The sequence below is a fragment of the Podarcis vaucheri genome (assembly GCF_965113315.1).
Source record: "Podarcis vaucheri genome assembly, chromosome: 4".
NCBI lineage: Eukaryota > Metazoa > Chordata > Lepidosauria > Squamata > Lacertidae > Podarcis > Podarcis vaucheri.
This window is the reverse complement of record NC_138762.1, coordinates 109,856,322-109,871,820: the sequence shown is the minus strand read 5'-3', so window position 1 is coordinate 109,871,820 and position 15,499 is coordinate 109,856,322.

Here is a 15,499-nt window from a genome sequence, read left to right as displayed (position 1 = left end):
ATTTGGGAGTCTCAAGGGCGCCCCTCTGGGGGCTTCACTCTGCATGAGGTCTAGGTTTTTCAGGAGCGACAATGCCATAAACCGGCTCTTTGCATAGGGTTGTGGATCACACAGAAAGCCCCACGGCAACTGGAGAATAGATGTTAACATGCTCCCAGACTCTCAGCAACTATTAGGAGAATGATTATACTGTAGAATTCTGCATTTGCTGACATATGCAAATGTTCTTCAGAGGACAGCCCCACTTAAGAGTGCGCTGTAGTAAGCAGAATAGGACACTCTGTAAAAGCACTATGTGCCCTGATGGCGCTGTACAGCTAAAATGCTATATCTAAGCAGTAAATAACCATGGAAGGGAACACTTGTTGGAGCACGTCGTGGGACATGGTGTGGACTGTGCAAGCTATTGGGGCTTCTTACTGAAATAAATCACGTGGGGGAAAACAAAGGAGGCAGACGTACATGCTGAATAGTGCATTTTCGGTGGAGCAGGCTGCCCAAACTCTAAGTGGGACATTGTTTCCTCAAACAACATATTACTCATGATATATGCCAGGCAGTAGACACCAATGCAGGCTAGATTGGTGATAAATTATAGAATCATAATTAGGTGAAGGAGCTCACCTGCTGTAAACTCTGGTGATAAAGAGGGATAATCATTCTGGACAGGCGCTTTTGCTACAATATAAAGGACTGAACCAGAGAGAAAACAATGCATTATTTACTATATCAAAAACAAATGAATCCTGAGTCTCAAGGGGGAAAGTGTTCATAAAAGCTACAGGGGTGGGGGGTGATTATTGAGAGCAATTTGTCATTTAAACGGGAGGGATAAAGTATACCATAAGCAAAGAATAAACAGAGGAGAGAGAGATGGTAAGAAATGGTTGCAGTAGAAAAGCAAGCTCTTTTTAAAATTTCCTGTCCTGCAGAGCCCCCTATCTCTGGGCTTCAGCTTTGGAGCTTTGATTAGCTGAAAAATATTTTCTGCAATCTGTGGCCGGTTTTCCTTCAGGTAACACATGGCTCTCACCTCGAAAGCTGTTGCTCTGCCTTCCCCAAGACACAGATACATACAATTGAATGGCAAATGATTTTTTCACAGACAACTTTGCTTTTCATTTTTTAGCTGAAGCAAAAGGCTCAGCTTGAATTTTGTCTGTCTGTGTTATTGTCCAGAGTGGAGTGTGTGGGAGGCCACTCAGCCTGAAAGGAATAGCCTTGAACCTAACAGGTCACAAGCCATCACCACAGGGAGCTATTAATCTAACATAGGCTCTAGCTGACTATAATAAAGCTATTTTAAGTTTTAGGCTGTATAAAATGACCAATATTAGAACTGGGGGAGGGAGAAGATTGGCACGGGTGGCAGTGAGGTTGCTTCAACTTTTTTTATAGTCCTTTGTTTCTACAGGTTTGTCACTATATAGAAGTTATGTGAATAGTATTAAAATGGAAGCCTGTATGCATTAGGTTGGGAAAAGCTCAGTGCCTTAGACCAGGGATTACTCTACACATTCCAACTTTCCCCAGATGTGTGTGCCTGTTTGTTTAAAGTATATTTATGTCCCCCCTGCTTTTCTGCTTAAAAAAACCTGAGTAATTACAAGGGTGTGTAGGGGATAAAATAAAGGTCTTCCTATTTTCCCTGGGGAATCTAGCATCCTGGCCAACTTTTTGGGACAGGAAAGCGGGGCATCTGCATGCTCTTCCTGCCACCCCCTCCTCCCAATCTGCTCTTTCTCCCCCCCCAGCCCGCTTGACCCACACACTCTTTCCCTCCTGATCCGCACACGCTCCCCCCGGCCCGACCTTCATGCTGCAGCTGACCCCTCCCACCACAGCCTTGCCTTCGCAAGCTCTTTCTCCTCCTCCACCACAAATGCAAATACACAGAACACCAAGAAATGCAGCACCATCACAAGCTGTGTAATGCAAGAGTTACTGCGTCTAACACAAATGTAACCTCTTTTCAAGACATTCAACTTGGAGAAAGGGTAGACACAGAACCAGCCCACCCCTGAGGCAAGGTGAGCTGACCGCCTGAGGTGGCAGGATCCATAGGGGCAGCACATCCAGTCTCCAAGTAATGTATCACCCACTGCTGCCACCACAGCAGCAGTGGCAGTGCGCTCACTGGAGACAGGATCTGCCACCTCCTCAGCAGCCCCCTACCCCACGGCTGCCACTTCAGCAGCCTCTTGGCAAATAGGAGGCACTGCTCATCTCCTCCCACCCTTGTTCTGGATGAGGGTATTTATCGCCCCCTGCCTTGTTCTTGATGTAGAACGTCACTCACCCTTTCTTCTCTGGAGGGGTGGCAGGGCCATTTTGTGGCTCACCTCAAGTGCCAAAACGTCTTGGACATGCCAAGCTAGGCATGACAGTGGCAAACATTTTCTTTTCATGTGTCTGCCTCACTGATATATAGAGCAGACGTCTGTCTCTGTAAGTAAGAGGAGAACACAGGATGGATGCACTGAACCCTGGATCTGTCTCCCATATTTACCTCCCTCTCGTTCTGCTGCTCCAGGTGCCCCTTTCCATGTCAACACTGGAGATTGCAATCAGCTCAATGCATGTAATTGGGGTTCTATGTGTTGTAAGCCGCCCAGAGTGGCTGAGATGGACGGCGTATTATTATTATTATTATTATTATTATTATTATTATTATTATTACTACTACTACTACAGGGAGCCTCCATGAATACAAAGGCTCCCCTTTGCAGAAATTTGCCTTCCAAGGGTTGGAGGGTGATACGAATGGCAAGCGCAGAGTACAGTTAGAGCCTTCAGCTCTTGTTCATCTCCCTGCCTCCCTATGTTTATTTTAACCTAATTGTAATGTCTGAAAAGGGCTTCTAAGAGAGTCATTTTCAGTTTTGCTCTGTATCTAGTAGCCAATATTAGAATAGTAGGGAAGAGTGGTGAGCGAGAATGCAGGAGCACATGTCAGGTTCAGCATCTCTCTCCAGCACAACATTCCCCTGTGAGAGAGACTCTCTCGGCCCCCGCTTGATATGTGGATGGGCAGAGACACAGGCATTGCAGCCAACGTCACATCTAGTCTGGCGCTTGCAGAAGTGGAAACCTATAGCATACAATTGCTATAATTAGTACATTATATCACAACTTCCATACTGCTTGTCAAAACCAGAGGAACCCCCCCCCCACCAACAAGCTCATACTCAAAAGGTTATGATGAAAGAATACAAGGAAATAACATAACATTCTCATCTAAGATCACATTTAAATAAGAAATTGAAAATTTGAAAGCTAATAGAGCAGCATGAGAAGCAAACATACTTCCTTTTCCCTTTTGCTCTTTGATGTGGCAATTTGTAAGCATAAAAAAGACTAGATGGAGCTGAACTCTGCATCTGATTCCAGGCTGTGCTTAATGCTAACATGGTATTCCAAGGCACAAGTAATCACCATTGACTTAAATGGGGCAAAGCAAGGGTGCATTTGTTTAGCTGTGTCTGAAGAGATGGAAGTTTTGCACACAGCCCTGCCTCCAGCAAAGAGCTGAGGTTTTGCATTAACTTTCTCCCGTTTCTTTGTTTGAGTAAATGTGTACTATTATGTATCCATCTTTGCTGTGGCTCTAGAAATCTATAGTTAGTACAACGTGCTAGAAAAGCAAAAGGTCTCTTTCTCTTCATCAGTGTCAAGGGCAAGTAGTGACCCCCTAACCCAAAGATTAAGTCCTAATGCTTTTATTTGTTGTCTCCTTTGAGCTTGAGAAACGCTGCAGCCTGTTCTGACTGGCCTATGTCAGCTGCACAGCGCATGAGAGTCCAGAGGGACATATGTTCAATATGTGACATATGTTGAAAGTCAACCATTAACATTTCAGACTGAATCTCCATAACTTATCTTTAGCTTCATTAGCATTAGCCTTTAACTCATCGTATTTAATTCATGCTTAATTATGTTTCAAAGAACCAGCTAGTTAACCCTGTTTTCCTTCTGAAGCCCTAACAGTTGAATTTACTGCTGCTTATGCAGGAATGTTAAATGCATTTTATTGCCAAATCAATCCTTGTTAGGAATGAGGAAAGTTGACTACACACTCTGTGGCACTGGAGAAGAAATGGAATTCATGTAACATATTTTCCTTGCAAAGTGCCTGTTCTTCATTATAGTATCATCCACGGTAACACAGGTCCTTCAAATTCTGGTTGAACAGGAAATGCTTGTTATAGTTGTGCTAACGGCTGCGTACAATGGGTTAAGGAATTACAATAGCTTTCTAATAATGAAACAAAAATGAAACACAAGCTTTTGGCTGCAACTCTAAGCACTCTTTCATGGGAAGGAGTCTCACAAAAATCAATGGGACTTACAAGTGAATAAACATCATTAGTATTGTTGGACCATTTCGTATATTATCAGTTTAGCATTCCTAAACAAATCCCAATGAAGTGTGATAAAAGCAGGACTTCCGGTTCGGCGCCAGCGCTAATGGCTGCTCTCTCTCCGAGCTCCGGAGAGAGGACGGCTCTGCGAGTTCGGGTCTGACCCGCTTCGGCAAGCGGGGGACCCCTAAAATCACAGGAACGGATCCTGTGAACAAGGAGATTCGGTGGGCACCCGAAGCGCCCCCTCTTTACCGCAGAAAGAGCCTTTTTAAAGGCTCCGGAACGACAACGGGGGAGCGCGGTGCTGAGAATCGCTACCCAGCCCGCAGAGTGAAGCCGCGTCGCCATTAGTGGAGAGCGCCGATTCCCTTCCTGAATAATCTGGACAAAAAAGACCCGTGAGTAAGACTGAACCTCTATTCGAATTAAAACTACCTGAAATTAGGCTGAAAACGGGAAAGGCAAAAATTAAGGAAGTCTGCCTTCCCCCGACTGCATGATAATCAAAGCAACGAAAGTTACTAAGCTGCATCCGTAAGGGAAAATCGTTTTTAAATGCTTGAATCCGACATTTGGACTTTGACTATCCCCTCCAGCTTGCAGGGCAGAGGGGAGGAAAAAGTGACTTTACAAGCTGCATGACTAATTTAAAGGAAAAGGAAATTTTCTGCAGCCTCCAACCTGGTACGAACTGCTCATAAAACAAAAGGAACACTGAACTGACTTCAGATTCCTGTGAAAGCAACAAAGTGGAAGCTTTACTGTTTATTTGTTACAAAGTTTTGGGACTTTGTGGATACATTATATCAGGGAAGGCTGGGACTCTATTTACTAGGAAAGTGTTGCATTATACTTATAGAAGCCTCCTGATAAATTTGCTTTTTAACACTCTTTATTTCGGTTTGCGGACATTCTGATTTGCTCCCTCTAGAGGGTAAACTAAAAGTTGCTACGCTTTGGGACAGTGGAATTTTCTTAGGAGAAGGCTCTTGTGGGAAACGACCTTGGGATATGAGTGGCCCAGCAGACGAGATAAGCACGAGAGCCAAGACAAGGCAATATCAACAACAGCTGCAGCAACACAAGAAAAGAGGCTCGATCTCAGGAATAACTTCTACAGTGACAACAGGACAAGAAAGAGGTACAGCAGTCTCCATGGATGCAGTATCGCAAGCCCTTCTTAAGATAAATCAATCCCTGGAGAATTTAACAAAGCAAACGGCAGAGAACACTAAGAAATTGACAGAGAACTCACAGAAATTGACAGACTTGACAGCAAGACTTGATTTGAATACAGAATCTATAAATAAGCTTACGCAAGAGAACTCTGCCACACGTCAAATTGCGGAGGAAGCCAGAACTATTGCTGGAGAGACTCAGGAAAAATTAGAACCGATTGCCAGGAAGGTCTATGACCACGATGCAACTCTGGCACTGTGGGAACTACAAAGAAAAGAAAGGAATCTGAAATTACGATCAATTCCAGAGGACGAAGGAGACAACCTCACGGACTTTTTAACGAACGAGTTTGCTGATGCTTGGGAAGACTTAGAGGAAGACGAAATCAAAATCACAACGGCATTCAGACTGGGCAGAAGACAGAATAGAAAGGTACCGAGAGACTGCTTGATCACCTTGAGATCGAAGGAGGAAAGAGACAAAATATTAAGACTGCATTTTGAAAAGGCCTTACAAATTGGGAATTCACCGATACAGATCTTTAAAGATATCCCTAAACATATTCTGGACTTGAGAGCTTCTTATAAGGACCTGGTTTACTTGCTCAAGAAGAACAACATTCGTTTTAGGTGGGAATTTCCACAGGGACTGTCCTTTGACTATAGGGGGAAGAAGGTGAAAATAAAGACGACACAGGATAAAGACAGCTTCCTGCATAAAAATCAAGAAGATCTACAGAAAGGAACTGTAGACCCAATTGCTGAGCAAAGGAGTGTATTAGATATCTTGAACCTCTCATTTGGACAGAACCTTCCACCACCAACAGAGGAGGAACAACAATTGGGAGCAGTTGGAGGAATACCAGAAAAATAACAAGATGGCCCTGCAATTCCTTAGCTGGAATTGTAATGGGATGAACATGCCTTTGAAGAGACGACAAGTATTCCACATTTTGTACAGAGAACAACTGGACGTGATTTGTTTACAGGAAACTCACATAACCAGAGCCCACAGGAGACTGCTTATGAATAAAAAATTGGGACAAGAATTTATCTCGTCAGACAAAGTGAAAAAAAGAGGAGTTGTGATTTATGTAAAAGAGAAGTGGGCCCCAAAAATGATTTTTAAAGATGAAGAAGGAAGATACTTAGCGGTGGAGATTCAAGCACAAGGAGAAAAATTTTTGATAATTGGGATTTATGCACCAAATGAAGGTAAAGCAGAATTCTTCAAAAAACTTCATGAAACCCTGATGGATTATTTGGAATATAACATGATAATCATGGGAGATATGAATGGTGTAGTTTCTACAAACATGGACAAGACACAAAGACTGATACTCACTAAAGAAGGGAGACTCCCGAAGACTTTTTTTGAAATGACTGAAAATATGGACTTAATAGACATTTGGAGAACAAGGAACCCTCTTGAAAGAGAGGGAACCTTTTTCTCCCAAGCAAAGATGACCTGGACCAGAATCGACCAAATCTGGATTACTAGTGGAATGGCTCCGAAGATTAAGAAGGTAGAAATCTGCCCAAAAACCTGCTCCGACCATAACGCCGTGAAGATGGAAATGAAACTTACAACAACTGGTCAGTTTAGATGGAGAATGAATGACACCCTGTTTCGAGATAGAGAGTTCCACTTGAAGGCCCAAAAAACTTTAAAGGACTATTTTGAAATCAATCTAAGGGGCGATGTGGAAAGAAGAGTGATCTGGGACGCAAGTAAAGCTGTGATGCGAGGGTTTTTGATTCAACAAAACTCAATAAAGAAGAGAAAGCAGAAGGAGAAAAGAGAAAAATTTTTGGAAAAGATAAAAGAAGGAGAGAAAAAATTAAGGTCAAAACCAAAGTCCCAGGAGATTTTGAGGGAGATTAAATTGTATCAAACACAATATATGGAATTGATGAACCAAGAGATAGAGTGGAAAATAAAGCAAATGAGACAAAAGACATTTGAGTCGGCAGATAAATGTGGCAAACTCTTGGCATGGCAACTCAAAAAAAGACAGAAATTAAATACAGTTTCAAGTTTGGAAGTGGATGGAAGGACCATATCTAAACCAAATGAGATAAGAAACTGTTTTGTGAGTTATTTCAAAAAACTTTATTCCCAAGGATTACAAAATGAAGAAGACATAGATAAATTCCTTAATAAACATGGATTACAAAAAATCTCTCCTCAAAGTAAGGTGGATCTAAACCAGAGAATAACAGAACAAGAGATAGAGGGTGCCATTCAGGATATGCAATTGGGCAAATCTCCAGGGCCAGATGGACTGACTTCCAGATATTACAAATCGTTAAAGGAATGGTTGATACAACCGCTAAAGGATGTCTGTAATGAGATCTTAGAGGGAAAAAAGGCACCTGAATCGTGGAAAGAAGCATATATTTCACTCATACCAAAGACAGAGACTGAAAAGACTCAATTGAAGAACTACCGCCCAATCTCGTTACTCAATGTGGATTACAAAATTTTTGCAGACATTTTAGCAAAAAGATTCAAAAGAGTATTGATGGAAAAGATTCATGGAGACCAAGCAGGCTTTCTCCCAAAGAGACACCTCTCAGACAATGTTAGGAATATAATAGACATTCTGGAAAAGTTAGAGGTGAATATAAATACTAAAGCAGTTTTGATATTTGTGGATGCGGAGAAAGCCTTTGACAACATTTCTTGGAGTTTTATGAAAAAGAACCTTCATGGGATGGGGGTAGGACAAGGTTTTGAGAATGGTATAGGTGCAATATATTCCGAACAAAAAGCTAAGTTGATTGTAAACAATGTAATAACTGAGGAACTTAAGATAGAAAAAGGAACACGACAGGGGTGCCCAATTTCCCCATTGCTTTTTATTTCGGTCCTGGAGGTGTTGCTGAACATGATTAGAGAGGACCAGCAAGTTAAAGGTGTACAGGTCGGAGCAAAACATTACAAGTTAAGGGCTTTCGCAGATGACTTAGTTCTGACTTTACAAGAGCCATACACTAGCACGAAAAAGGTGTTGGAGATAATTCAACAATTTGGCCAGGTAGCTGGATTTAAATTGAATAAACAAAAAACTAAAGTCTTAGGGAAAAACCTGACAGATATGGAGAAGAATAAGTTTCAAGAAGAGACGGGTTTGATGGTGGTTAAGAAGGTGAAATACCTAGGGGTTAATTTAACATCTAAAAATTTGAATTTATATAAGGACAATTATGAAAAATGTTGGTTAGAAATTAAAAAAGATTTAGAAATATGGTCAAATTTGAGATTATCAATGTTAGGCCGAATTGCAGTAATTAAGATGAATGTATTGCCTAGAATGTTATTTTTGTTTCAAACTTTGCAGATTATTGACAAGATGGACTGTTTCAAGAGGTGGCAGAAAGATATTGCGAAATTTGTCTGGCAGGGCAAAAAGCCCAGAATAAAATATAAAATATTAACAGATGCAAGAGAAAGAGGGGGATTTGCCCTGCCGGACTTAAAATTGTACTATGAGGCAGCAGCATTCTGCTGGCTGAAAGAGTGGATGCTCCTCGAGAATACAGATATCTTGGACTTAGAAGGTTTCAATAACGCATTCAGTTGGCATGCATATTTATGGTATGACAAAATCAAAGTGCATAGTGCCTTTAAAAATCACATTGTAAGGAAAGCGTTGTTCAATGTTTGGATGAGATATAAAGACCTGTTGGAAAACAAAACCCCTAGATGGTTGTCACCCTTAGAGGCGAAGGCCCATAAGAAAGTTAATATGGAGGTCGGATGGCCAAAGTATTGTGAGATTTTAGAACAGGATGGAGAGAAACTGAAATTAAAGAGCCATGAAAAACTAAAACCCAAAGTACAAGATTGGCTCCACTATTATCAAATAATGGAGGTTTTTAAACAAGACAGGAAAATTGGCTTCCAGGTGGAAAAATCAAAACTCGAGACAGAACTGCTAGAACCCAATACTAAGAATTTGTCAAGAATGTATAACTTGCTGTTGAAATGGAACACACAAGATGAAATAGTTAAATCAGCTATGATTAAGTGGGCACAGGACATTGGTCATAATATTATGTCTGCTGACTGGGAAAGGTTGTGGAACACCGGAATTAAATTTACGGCATGTAGTGCCTTAAAGGAAAATGTGATGAAAATGGTATACAGGTGGTACATGACCCCAGTTAAGCTAGCAAAAATTTACCATTTGCCTGACAATAAATGCTGGAAATGTAAGGAAACTGAAGGTACTTTTTATCATCTTTGGTGGACATGCCCGAAGATTAAGGTCTTCTGGGAGATGATATATAATGAAATGAAAAAGGTATTTAAATATACCTTTCTTAAGAAACCAGAGGCCTTTCTCTTGGGCATTGTCGGCCAATTGGTGCAAAAAAAGGATAGAACATTCTTTATGTACGCAACAACAGCAGCAAGAATATTGATCGCAAAGTATTGGAAGACACAAGATCTACCCACCGTGGAAGAATGGCAGATGAAAGTGATTGACTATATGACATTGGCGGAAATGACGAGCAGAATTCGAGACCAGGGAAAGGAGACTGCGGAAGAAGATTGGAAGAAATTCAAGATTTATCTTAAGGACTACTATAAACTTGATGAAGCTTAGAATGTCGAGATTCTATAGAGAGAAAGGGTTGCAGTAATATAAGATTAGAACAAGAAAGGACTATGATGAATTAGAGTTGGAAAAAACATTTATAAGTTGCTATAAAATTTTGGACATGAGGATGCAGAAAGGGGAGGTATGGGGAAGTCCGAGGAAAGAAGTTTATGAAATGACATTATGAAATTATACTTGTTTGTTTGTTTGTTTTCTTTTTTGTGTTTGTCTGTTATAAAAACTTTTGTAAAACTAATAAAAAATATTATAAAAAAAAAAAGAAGTGTGATAAAAGCAACACATGCTGAGCTACAAAGGAAGTACATTAAAGTATTTAGGCTTGAATTATTTTCAAAAGAGAAATATACAGGATAGCAATTCATAGGGAAATATACCTTTTCTTTATAACAAGCAATTTCCTTATTTTGGACCAAATATTATGTCCCATCAGTGCTCTCTCCTATATAGAAATTCCCAAAGGCAAATGTGAGAGCTAAGTGTTCCAATTTTTGTCTGAACCCCAGCCCACCCCCTTCCACATACCAAAGATCCTATGAAGCACCCTGCAACAACACTCCACACATCAGACAGTGAAATGCCAACTTGGAAATGTTTGTCAGCTGCATAAACACCCTCGCTTCCCTTCGCTTCCCCAGGCTGTTGCCCAGAGCGGGGGGGGGGGGGCAGGGGAAGAAAAGACAGAGACACCTAAAAATAAGGTAGCTGTTTCTGCATACTTGAAACTCTATAGGTAAGCAAATCTCTAAATTAGAAAAAGGGAAAAAATAGTCCAAATAAGTACTTGAGATCTTCTGGGACTCGCCAAATATTAATGACAGTTGAACTAAAGCATCACGGAAAAGCATCCCTGTTGCTGCAGGTAGAACTTCAAGGTTCACAAGGATGAGGAAGCAGTGACCCTCCAGATGTTGTTGATCTCCAGCTCCCATCAGCCCCAGCCAGCATGACCAATAGGGACAATGGAAGTGGTAGTCCAACAACATCTGGAAGGTCACAGGCTAGCCTCTCTTCCTTTACAACCTGAGGACGGCAGCTGAGAGACAATTACTTATGTCAGCCCAACAGCAAATTCCCTGGTTAATATTGCAGTTAGATGTGGAGATGGCTTAGATTTCTAGCCAAAAATCCTCTGTACAAAATTCCCCTCAGGTTACAGCAAAGGCCATTCTACTTAACTTTTCCTCCTAGCCCCAATCCAGTTCTCAATTGCATGAGTGCCTGATAGCTTAGAGCAACCTGGAAAAAAGCACTGGGGTTGGGAGAGTCCATGCCATGAAGTTAAAAGCAAAAGGTTCTTCTCACTTATATAAAACAATAAAGTGATCTGTTTCTGGGCTGGCAGCCAGCCCTGGTCCTATGTGCTTTCAGTGGGGAAAGTCTTAAGGGCATAGGGAGAAAAAAACTGTTCCAGAATGGCTTGTCCTGAACTGGAGTCTTCCTTGTTAGAGGATCACATTAAATAGTACATTTGGCTAAGGGACCCATCACTGATGCCACATTGAACCCTTTAACAACAGCAACACACACAACCACACAACTATACTACACTGGTGGTCACCATCTTTGCTTCTGGTGTGTGTGTGTGTGTGAGAGAGAGAGAGAGAGAGAGTTGCCACAGAAACATGATGATCTCCAGTGATGGGCTGAATGGCCTGTCTTAAGAGGCTGAATTCTCATAGACAGGTGCTATAAGTGGGTGATTCTCATGTTTGAGAATTTGATATATGGTTTGCACTCCCCCTGAAGCAACTGTGACTATGCCTGTATTCCAGTCTGTCCCTGGAGTTCCAAGGGGCCCCTGTAGCTAGAAGTACTTGTGCCAAGCTTAGAATGGTTCACTAGCTATGGCTGTTTCTGGGTCTTAGGAGTCAGTACATACTCTAATGACCTCCCCTCTGACCACTACCACCACTGCTGTCTTTCGAAGTCTCTCTCTCTCTCTCTCTGCTTTTTGGCAGGTTCTTCTATGTTGTCCTCTCTTTACTGATTGTCCCAAGAGCTGGAGCGCCTCTGAACTACTAGAATGTGCTCTATGGGGGGGGGGGGACACGTGCCTTGAAGACTGCCTAGAAACTGCCACCAGCTGGGTGAGTGGAACAGCCCAACATAACTTTGCTGCCCATGAGCTACTGGACCCAATTCAAGGGATTAGTACTAGCATATAAAGCCCCAATAAATTGTCTCGTCCAGTATCAACCATCTTGAGCCTTAGAATCAGCAATGGAGGCCCTGTCAATGGTTCTGCTGCTGGGTGTTGCTTGACTCGCGACAGGGTCTACTCAGTAGCATTTCCCCACTTCTGAAATACCCTCCAGTGCTCCCAGTGGTGCATCTGCATGGCCCAACCCTACCATTGCTCAAGCCCCACCAGTATCAGGAATGTGCCTCTCCCCTCCCCCAGATGCACTGCTAAGAGAGCCCAGCTGTATTTTTATGCTGTGAAGATCTTTGGATGAAGGGTGGAATACTAAGTAAGTGAGTAAATTAAAGCACTTTCCTCATGTCCACATTATTTCGTTTGTTCCTCAGGTGTGCTGTCCTTACAGAATAAAGCACAATTGGCTGGCTTTGGTAGGTTTTACTCAGAAGTAACTCCCTTAAAATAAATAAAGTTTCCTTTCTACTGAGAACAAATTGTGCTATTGTAGGCTCCCCGCCCCCTGCCCCCCCCCCCCGGTTTTCCATGTGCTGCACACAGTCACTACCGTTCTGCTTATCAGCACTGGGGTGATATTTATGCAGAAAACAGTATTTGCTTGTTAGTATTTATTGGGGGTGGCAAACTTTTTGTTTGGGTGTTTTGCTGTAAATATCTGGACTGTGAAATTGAGCTTAAACAAGGCGGCTGCTTTTCTTTCTTCACATGAACTGAGAATGACATTTAGTAAGGAGAGCCATTAAATGGATCCAGCCAATGGCCAGCTAGTCCAACCTTCTGTTCTCAAAGGGGCCACCAGATTGGTGTTTTGCATTTTATAAAATGCATTTGTTAGCTGCTTATCCAAGGCTCAAGGCAGCTTACATAATTAAAAGCTAATATCATACTGGGGAGGGGGAGGGGGACAGAAAAACGCCACAGCAAAGGAAATGAACCTGTCACACCAAATGCCAGATGAAAGAAAAGTACTCTTCGTGGGGTATATCCAGCCTCATATAACCAAAATGCTTAACTTTAACTAATGCAGGAAGGGGTTAAACCATACAGTAAGCTGTCCTGCCAGGCTTAGCTAGGTCACACACCCTCAGCTAGGGAGGAAGGGTTACCAAACTCCTTGGTCTCCCACTTTCCACCATTTTTGCACCATGTGAACCCTTCCAGTAAGGAGGTCTGATCTAGATGTTCCAAACTTAGACTGTGTAGCTTTAGCGAGCCATCTTTGTGTTTCTATACAAATAATTTAGAAACTCTTACAATTTTTGAAATTAAGTTCTGCTGCATGTCTTTTCTTGCTGCTGCATGGGGCAGCACATGAATCTGACCTTTGAAGGATTTGTAAGTAAACCACTTTTAACTTTTTAATGTGGTCTCTTTCTATGCTAAGAGGAAGTGGGTAACTTTTGAAGAAACTTAGAAGAGGATATTTTAAGGGTCTAACAGCCTTTATTTCCATGTTTTACTTTGCTGCATGTCTTGTGATTTTAAATCGCTGTTGAGTCTCTCTCAACAAAGAGTACTTGCCCCAAACCTGGATCTAGGCATCCAGAGAATTCTCTTTTTTAAAAAAATAATAATTTTAAATAGCTTTTATTTTGCTTAAACAGGTACATATAAATATAAACAACCAAAAATTACAAAGGAAAATTCCTTAATAATGATGGGGGGGGACTACAAAAACTACAAAAAATATTGAAGTACATGACACAGAACATAAGCAACTATGGGAAATATAAAAGAAAAGGGGGGGAAAGGGGGGGGAGAAAAGAAGAAGAAGAAAAAGGAAGATGAGCCAAAGCAGGAAAGCTCATCAATTGTACACTTCCGTCAAGCTCACAACAGATCATTATTCTTATCAATTATCTCTATCTGCATTCCAAAGGAATCCCTCATCTTGGTATCAGGGAGCATTTCTCTATGTGGTATCATTCTAAACATAGCCAGATCTTTCTTGCTGAGCCCGTGTCCCCTAAATAATTATTTAAACATTCCCATTCTTCTTTCACCAACTTTTTGGGTTTATCTCTTATTGCATCTGTCAGCTTTGCGAGCTCCAAGTACTCGCACAATTTGACTACCCATTCCTCTTTAGTGGGTATATTTTTATCTTTCCAGTGTTTTGCCACTATAATCCTTGCTGCTGACGTTGCATACATAAATAGCCTAGTTTTGGTTTTGGGAATATTATCTGAAACCATTCCTAGTAAAAATTCTTCCGGTTTCTTGCTAAATGTAGTTTTTATCAATCTCTTTATCTCTTCATAAATCATATTCCAAAATCTTTGTATTTCTAGACAGGACCACCACATATGGTAGTATGTTCCTATCTGTTCCTTACATCGCCAGCACTTGTTATTGTTTGATTTATTTATTTTTGCAAGTTTTACAGGGGTCAGGTACCACCTATAGTACATTTTCATAAGATTTTCCCTTATAAGGAAACAAGCCGTGAATTTTATATTTTTAGTCCATAATTCGTTCCAAATATTGGGTTTGATCGTATGTCCCAGGTTCCTCTCCCATTTTACTGTAATTTCTTTTATATCTTCCTCCTTTCTTTGCTAATTCAAAAGTAGTTTGTACATTTTAGAAAGTGTCTTTTGATTATTATATAAAATATCCTTCTCCAGATAGGATATTTATTTGTCAAATCCTTTGGTTCTTTTATCCTTTTCAAGGGTGGCTTTTAATTGATAATACTCCAGCCAGGTTATTCCCTTCTGTTTCAATTCACTTAGGTCCTTTATTTTCGGATCACTACTTGTTTCCTCTACTAAATCCTTATATGTTAGCCAATCGCTGTTCATATTCTTCCTGTGAACTGACATAGATTCCATTGGTGACAGCCACTGTTTGGTGACAGACAGTGTTTTGGTTACTACTGATTTTTTACTTCTCTCCCATACTTCATATAATGCCCTTCTCACAATATGATTTAAAAATCCTTTGTGGGATTTAACCTTGTCATAGCCTATGTAGCCATGCCACCCGTACACATTATCCCATCCCTCCAGATCTAGGACTTCCGTGTTTTTAATTAATATCCAGTCCTTAATCCATGTCCAGCATGCTGCCTCAAAGTACAGTTTAAGGTCAGGGACCGCGAAGCCTCCTTTTTCCTTCAACTCTGTTAGTAGCTTAAATTTTATGCGTGGTTTTTTTCTGCCAATC